This window comes from Dermacentor andersoni, chromosome 7 (assembly GCF_023375885.2).
Source record: "Dermacentor andersoni chromosome 7, qqDerAnde1_hic_scaffold, whole genome shotgun sequence".
Lineage (NCBI taxonomy): Eukaryota > Metazoa > Arthropoda > Arachnida > Ixodida > Ixodidae > Dermacentor > Dermacentor andersoni.
This window is the reverse complement of record NC_092820.1, coordinates 17,331,397-17,340,104: the sequence shown is the minus strand read 5'-3', so window position 1 is coordinate 17,340,104 and position 8,708 is coordinate 17,331,397. Positions and strand designations below refer to the sequence as shown.

Genomic DNA, 8,708 nt, shown 5'->3' with positions numbered 1-8,708 from the left:
CTGCACCGGGCGAGGGGCAAAGGGATGCGATAAATGAGAGAGAAAAAGAACTTTTTTAAAATTAAAGAGAATAAAATGCACGCACACACAATACAGAACTGTTTCTGTGGGCACTGTCATGTAGTGTGTGAAGGCGTTCCTAGTGATACACAGTGTCATATGCACCTTAACAATGTTCACTGCAACACACTTTCTTTAGGTACTGTTGAAGCTTGGGCAAGTTAGTGTGACATTCTTTTGCAACAGTGCAAAGGACAAGAACGAGACAAGTGCACATTCTCGGCGCTGTGTATGTGAACTCGTCTCGTCCTTGTCCTTTGCGCTGTTGTAAAAGAATTTCTTTAAGTCTTGTTTTACATGCAGAGTGACCCACCGGTGGGACACGCGGCTATGCCTCTTTCTTTTACTCCAAAGAGATGGTGCTGCTATCTTTGCGGCTGCTGTTTGGCACATTTATTTGAAAGATGCTACAAACTTATACTGAACTACAAAGTGCTTGCCAGCAGAAAAGACAAGAAGTCAGTTCCAGTGACAGAAATATTTATTAGTTAGACAAAAGGTAAAATTTAGTAGGAACATTAACCATGTTTTGAAGTTTTCATCCTACTCATGAAGTGGAAGCTAGCTTACTTCTCAGCTTACTTGTGCTTAGAATTAAAGCACAACAAGCAGATGAATGGCTTGCCAGAGCATTATCCACAGAAAGTGGTCACTTTTCTCGCTCTCACCCTAGTGTTGTTTGGACTGCTGCTGGTACTGTTGGCTGCATAGCAGCCAGTGCAGTGCCACTGAGTCACGTGCCGATGTGCCAGTTTTTTTGTGCATGTGGGCACTCCTTCTCCCACAAGTTTCTTCGACATTGTCTTAATGAGTGTCGAACAGTGAATGAGCCAGTTCTTGAAATTTTATAATTGGCGTAGAGCTTCCTTCAAGCAGGCCACGAATGTACCACACATTTATGATGGCACTTTTAACAGCCAACTCAACAGCTACCTTTCTGTACCACTTGAGTCCTTTTCTAAGGCAGTTGTGGTATGAAGCCATTTGGTCGCTATAGTCGACGCCTTTTTTTGCTGCTTTATAATCGAGAACGGCCTGATATTTCGTGATTGGTGTGCCGTCCCTTGTTTTCTTCCCGCTGTCCACCAATGTTGCTCTATATTTGGCGACAGATGTGAGTATTAGAACGGGCCCGGGCCTTTTGTCTATCTACTTCAGTACCTTCACTCTATCTTTGGACTGAAGTCTGGTCACACTGTCTTTCGCAACCTTTACTTCAGGGACATCTTTTGACAGCCCTTTCCTTGCTGAGCGAACTGTGCTGCAAATGAAAGTGTCTTCCTTTAGAAGGTGAAGAGTGAGCAGCAAGCTCATGTAGAAGTTTACGTATAGTGGGCACCCGACTCCCTTGTTTTTTGCATGAGTTTCAAACATACATCTTCGGCGTTTCCAACACCAACTTGTCAGTCACACTTTCCAGCATATGCATCAACCTTTAGCGTGTAATCGTCTTTTGTACATGCTTTGAAGAGCCTGACTCTGTACTTGCTTTTTGTGGAATGTACTGTCTGAACGAAAGTTGGCCACGCCTTGGCACTATTGTTTCATCTATCACGACTTCCTTTCCCAGCTCAAGCACAGGGGCAAAAATTTTCGTTCAATTTCTCTACCAGAGGCCGAATCTTAGATATGATCCTGCAAGTCTGCAACCAGTTCATTGTCCGCAAAATGCCAGAACCTCAAAACTAGGAAAAAAGCAGTCATGGCTCATGTTTTGACGAATGAGTTCAACACCAAATAGGTCACTTTTTGCCCGTAGTGACTCGGAGTAGGAAGACAGGCGAGCCCAATACAAATCTGTATTCCAACAAATGCTTTCTTTTCTTGGACATTGGTTTCCATGCAATTCTTCAACTGTGATTTAGACTTTGGAGTAGGAAGACGGAGGAGACCAATACAAAGCAGTATTTGAATAAATGCTTTCATTTCTTGGACACTGGTTTCCGTCCAATTCTTCAACCATGATTTAGATTTGGAAGTAGTTGACTCCAACACTTGTGTGAACCTGTTTGTTTCATTGACCATCATTTGCCAGATATCATTCGTAACAAACAGCGAGTATAAAGACAGGGCATCATGGCTAGATGACAACTAATTATAGTGGGCGGCCTAGAGTACGGCATCACACTAGGCGAAGTGGTTGTTGCTGGTGTCCATTTCTATAGAAATGGGCCGAGAGAAATTAGAGTATCGTAGCCTGATTCATCCGCCTCGTAATCATCAGTCAGGTCCTACTCTCCATTCGACATGCTGGCTGAGGTCTGTGACAGTTCGTAAATACTGTCCTTGTCACTGCTTTCACTGTCTGTCCACTGCTGAACATCTGACACTGAAGCACTTGACTCATCAGCTGGTGATCGCGAAGTTGCTGGTGCATTCTTCCGGCCAAAACTAAGTTTATTGTATTTGTTTCCTCTGCATTGTGCTTTTTTTGCATCCGTAAAAAGCATGAGCATCTATTAGACATGCTGAAAAGTTTGGGAGTAGCAAGAAAAATGCAGAGACTGCAGATAATGCAGGCACGTATTTCAAGAACTGCAGCGAAAAGTTTGCAAGCAACCCAACTGAGAAATGTGCTGCCACTGCACTCTTCGAAAAAAACGTGCCACATGATGTCAAATGCAATAAAAAGGTATATTAGTTGCAATTTCGAACCTCCAACAGCAACTGAACTGAACTGAATACAAGCGGGAGAATTCTTGCGTGTGGGTCATTGGTGGGTCATGCTGCACACAGCGCAAAAACGTTTTCATTCAGTACATCGTGGATCGCTGGTGGGTCATAGCATTTAACATCAGGCGAGTATTCTACTGGCTATTTATAACCTCACACAACGAAAAACATGCATACCTCTGCATTCAAGTGTCATAAAGTTATCGCAGCAGCAAGCAGATGAATGCCCGCAAATTTGCTGCCGCATAGAAAGAGCACAGGCTGTGATCTACCAGTGACCCACAATGCAGTTAAAATGTTAATTAAAGCTACCTTAATTAACTGTGCCTTAACCAAATTTGCTCTAATTAACACCAAAGATTGTGGGTTTGAGTGCCTTAATTAACCCTATATTAATTAACTGTACCTTTCTTTTTTGCATGATTGGTGCCATCGATGTGGAAGAAGACGACAAACGCGCGAGCAGTAGCACGAGCGCTCTGATTTTCTGTACGTCACAAAGCAACCTTGAAATATAGAGATCTAAGGCTTTCGCCTCAAAGGGCCCCTCATCAGTTCACCACATTTTGAGTTGACAAGTGCACTGCATACTATGCGCGCTTACGATCGTGTCTAAGTATTGTATCCCTATGTGCCGCAGAAAGAGCTTAAATTTCAAACCAAATTGCCTTCTCCTCATGGGGGCCACGCTGACAGCCGGACAGTTGACGTCAGTCGCACAAGTGCGCCTACGTACATGGCAGTGCTGTGATGTCACTCACAGTGACACGTGACTTAGATAATTATTCAAGGCAGCATCAGTTATTTGTTGAATCTGTTGCTTCAGTGAACCAAGTTTAGAGAAATAATGAAACATACGAACCAAATGTGTGGGTCATGGAGGAAGGCAACTGAGAAGCCCTACCCCCTTCGCGCGCTATGAGAAAATTGTGGAGGAAATGACGAAGTAGGTTCTCCTTTTTTTTTTGCACTTCTTTTATTTCTTTGCCGTAGCAGCCACGCCTTTCGGGCCACAATGGCGGCTTTGTTATGGTTCTGTACGCTCACACGTGTTGCTCCGTAGGTTTTGTACCGCGGCAAAGGCGCCGTGCAGGCAGGTTTGTGTTGGTCTCCGTGTTTTGTTGCGCTGCGTTATCTGGACCGTGCTCTCCCGGATGTTGCTGGAGCCAGGTGAGACAGGAGGAACTAAAGTTCACGAAATTAACATGCATTCAACGCTGTACGCAATGTAGTGTGTCAGGACAATGACAACGGACAGTTGACAGTCGGCGGAAAATTTTGCCCTCTTTGGCGGAAATTTGCTAACGTGCCATCGCAGGCCGAAACCGATGCGTTTCAGAATCTGTACAATGAACGCCTTGCAGGTCAGTGATTCCTGCTTTTGACAGCGCATATGGTGCATTTGCGGCACGTAGACATACGTTATGAATGCATAGTTCGTGTTCAGCAACAACTTGCTTTTGTGCATATTAAAACACATGTTGCTTAACTGTTGCTTGTTCCTCGCAGTACTCGCGACAGCACGCATTCGAGGTTCAGGCACACCTGCGCAGGTGTACCTCAATACACGCGCTGATAGAGCTTTACGCAGAACATGTGCATTAATTTTGCTGCCCTTGGCACCGTGCGCCTGCCAGCAATGTAGTGAGAAACTCTGTTATGCTGCAGGCTGAAGCTTCATCCTGGAAGATGGGAAAGAAGCGGCTGCTTTTACTTAAGGAACGAATCCCCCCTACTGCAGGCGTATCTTAATTATATGTGCGCGCGAGAAGCGTAGGGAAGTCGAGGTTAGCGGATGCGCTAGCTGCAAGAGTCGGCAATTGGCTCCACAGAACGTACACCTGCGAACACATCAAACAGCTTCCATGGTCGCATGTAGGCCGGTTCTACGTGCATACTGTTCTGCACCGTGCGCCGGCTATCGCAAAACTTTGGTTCCGTGACGCTTCACTTAGCATCACTTAGGTAAGAAAGCACCTCAGGCCGCAGTCAATTAATCTAAACGCGGAGTCAGAAATGACATTCTGCCTCCTCGCCGGCGCGCTGTCGTAGTGATGCGCGGCCCCCCGAAGTTTGTTCAATAAAGCACGACGATTCCTCAAGCGAGAATGTGTTTGTGCTCATAAACTCCAAATGGATCGGGAATGGGTCGGTGTGTCGTACATGTCTCCAGTGCGTTCTTGCAGTGCAGTGAGAATGCGTACTTTTTTTTTTTTTTCGTATCGCCAAACGTCTAGCTCGCAAGACCGTCTGAGAGCCCCAAGAGGTTCAAGCAGAGAAAAGCAAGTAGAAGGCAGCGATAAAGGTGACCTTTTTTTAAAATCGCGCAAAAACTGGACAGCGGCCGGTACCCGCGGCTGATGAGCTAGAACAGCTCATTTGGCTTACCTGATAAGGCATGTTTATTTTCATAAAAGCCGGTAAGAGCAGCCGATTCTACTTCACGGCCCAATTTGAGAACTTCATTATGAACTTCTTTGAACATGATTTTGGCAACCGTAATGCATTGAGACATCGCGATTAGATTATTTTGTTTAGAAAAAAAAAAACATATTAACTACCATGGCACACCCAAATTTTCTGATCCCCTATTTTGAACTGTGCTTTTGTACGTCTCCGTTTTTTATTGTTTCCCTACTTTTCTTCCACAAATCCTCCAATCACCTCTTACTAATGCCTATTGCTGACATGTTTACTTTTCCACTGCTCTCGCTGAACCCAAGGGTTTCAAGGAGGCCAGTGGTGCGCAAATAGATCGCTGGGTAGACGTATTCACATTAAAACGAGCTCCATAGTCTCCCTAGCTTTACCGCAGAGAGCGCTAGCGGTAATGTAAAATGCCATCTACACTCTAAGAACAGTTTACACCCTTTTGAGTGCCCCTTCTGCCACACGGCACGCGCGTTATCAGCATGATAGCATTGCCGATAGGAAATGCTATCATGCTGATAACGCGCGTGCCGTTCGTTACTGGAAAGTACCGGGCTCGTAGCGTTAAAGAAAGGAAACGCATCAAGGCAGATGACGATTATCGTTGTGCGGCAGAAAGCATAGAGTTTCCTACAAAAATTTTTGTAGGAAAAACTATGGCAGAAGGAGCACTCCAAAGGGAGTAAACTGTTCTTAGAGTGTATAAACGCTAATAATAATGATGATAATGTTTTTGTTTAAGTGGCGCCATCTGTCGGGTTTATCGGTAAGTTTTATGCGCTGCCGCTTTTTATTTTCGTATCACTGTGGAAGGCATACAGTTTCCTACAAAATTACTTTTGTAGGAAACTCTATGGTGGAAGGTACAGTTTCTCTTCTCTAATGTTGGTTCTTTATTCTATGTAGAGTCACGGCCTCTCGATGGAAGCGCACAGATGCGGCCTGCCGTATGCGGCGGAGACGGCGTAGCTCGCCTAGTGTTCCGGGTCACCGCAGCGGCGCCACCAGAAGGGGAGAGCAGCCGGAGATATGCCGGAGCGTGACAGCGCAGCTCGCATGCTCTCGCCGCTACTTAAAGGGCGATAATAAATTGTTTATATTGTTAATCATATTAGTAAGCGTGACTATCGAACGTACCAGGTCGGCGATGTTTCCACCAAAATATAGCAACTGTTCGTTTGTAACTAAAGTGGTTGCTTGGGCTATAGTTCGCATTGTGCGCGTCTGTTTCCTCCTTCCTTGCCGTTGCGCTGTACACTCTCGAAGATGTTCGTTTATGCCACAGTTATTTCTGCAACAGCACAGCCGCTTGTTGACAAGTGCGCTTGTATTTACTGAAGCATTGTGTTTTTCACTCTAGGAAAAAGAAGACGAGCTAGAGCAACGGAGAAGTTATAACTGCTTTATTGTCAGTGTAGGAAAAATAACACTCTTTGTTGTTGTAATCACGGGCGCAGTACTTTCCTGGCGAGAGGCTTTTGCGCCAGACGTACAAGTCGCTCAACTGACAGGTAAATCTCCTGCCCAGTTTGCATGGGACCGGTCGCAAGAGCTTTCTCAGGAAAACTTTGCACACTTCCATGGTACGGCCCTCCGCTCCGCAAGTCAGCTCACGGCATTGCAAAAGGTGCTGAAGAAAAAATTCTATACACCGCCGCTCCTTTATCATCGAAGTGACGCCAATTTCACCAGTTGAATGGCCAACATATATCTTTGCAGCGTTGAACGGCAAGGAAGCTTAAAAAGATTTCTGGATCTTACATGGTCATATCCTTTGCTTGAGCAAGCCTTCCAAATTACACACTCCCTTAGAATGACGCGTTACCACATTTAGGCTTCTTAATTCATGGAGATACTGCGGACTTGGTTCCTAATGAACTCGGCAGTCTTGTCGCCTTGTGCAACACCATCGAGTACCCAAGCAACCTTGGCCAACTGCCGCTGCTTGGCCGATCGTCGGGAAATGATCGTCAAACGACTATATTGGCCAGCGAAGGTTGGCGAGAGGTCGGTATGACAACGGCCGCCGCCTTTACCGGCGGGCAGTCGGCAGAGGGCGTCTTGCCAACCTCTCTGTCAGACTGACTCCCGACCCGCCAGTTGGTCGCCGGCTCGGTACGATGGCAACGCGTCGGACCAACGCCCGAGGCCGATGAGTAGCATAATTTAATTTTTATATCAATTCCTGTCTGTCGGTCTATACTTATAAAATTCTCACTAGGGAAATTTGTTATAGGTGAAGGTAATACATTGTTATGCTTACATAATTTATACTTTTCGTGACTATTACATATATACACAGCTGCATTATAGCGCAATGCGTTCAGAAACAGCGATATATGTGTGTGGGACCGTTTTCTGAAGCAATATGAAACTCGTCGTACGCGTAAATATGTGAATTAACCGGCCATGCTTCTTTAAGGGAAATTCTCGGGATGCTTGCAAGGATTAATTCTGTAAACATGCGGAATTTCACGTGGGCTGTGGTATATATTATGAATTTTCGCTAATTCTTTTTTACTGTAATTTAAACACTAAACTTCTAGAAATATTTGGGGTTTAACAAAGCAAACGTCACTAAATTAAACGTACCTACCGCCCTAAACATGGCCTCCGAGATGCCATCATAGAGCGCCGACGAATCTCTGGGGCGGAGCGCTGAAGCGGTTAGTGCGACCAGACATCGCATCGCTCTGTTAGCGCTGCCCTCGGCGCGCTGCCACGTTCGCTGCACTGCTAGTTTTCCTCCTACTCCCTCCCACAAGCGTCTCCTCTCCAGAAATGTCACCCCCCTCTTCCACCCGGACTCTCCGCCTCCGCGCCAAGAGCTGCAACACAGAAGCGCCTTCCCCACCCACTGCATTCAGCCACCACTAAAAAGAGACGCGTTTTACGATGCTTGGCATCTTTCTTTGCCTCCCTCAAGCTCCTTTATGCATCAACTAATAGCGCTTTCACTCGTGTGAACGACAAGTGCACCAGAACATACGTATGCTCAGCCTGAAGTTAACTTATGCGAATTATTACAGACTGTGAAGCTAGGAGTCCTTGAATTCCGCTCAGCAGGCAGTACCGAGCGGTGATGCTTTCATTCCCAAACAGAAAAACTAATGCAGGCCTTGCTCCACAGTGAATTTTTTATATTTCATTTATCACGGCAAGACTATTCGTATCCTCCTCTTTTGGATATTTGACGTAAGGAAAGTGTCAGAAAACTAGTTAAACATCTATTTACTACAGCTGGCGCAGATATATTGTTTACTCAAAATGAATTGGTCAGATATGAATTCACAATTTAATATTTCGGAAGAACATGCGCGACGAGGTGATAACACTGAACGCACGCTGAGCATTTGCCAAAAGGCGAACGCGAATTGTATTGAACCAAGAATAGAACTACGGTTAGGAAAATGCATATTATGTGGAAACCGCTGGAAACAAAAAAACAGTGGCGCAAGAAAAAAAGAGGACTAGAAACAGAATGAGCCCTGTGTCCTCGTCTTTCACGCCATGATGTTTCCCATGAGCCAAATAGCCCAAGCAAA

General features: G+C 45.5%; 1 long non-coding RNA gene across 1 annotated transcript; it reads left to right on the top strand.

The window, feature by feature from the left end:
- The first annotated feature begins 272 nt into the window (after nt 1-272).
- Nucleotides 273-6,269, top strand: LOC129385997 (uncharacterized). The gene is made up of 2 exons (XR_008613466.1): nt 273-5,038; nt 6,070-6,269. It is a non-coding gene; the product is annotated as an uncharacterized lncRNA (long non-coding RNA).
- Nucleotides 6,270-8,708: the final 2,439 nt, after the last annotated feature.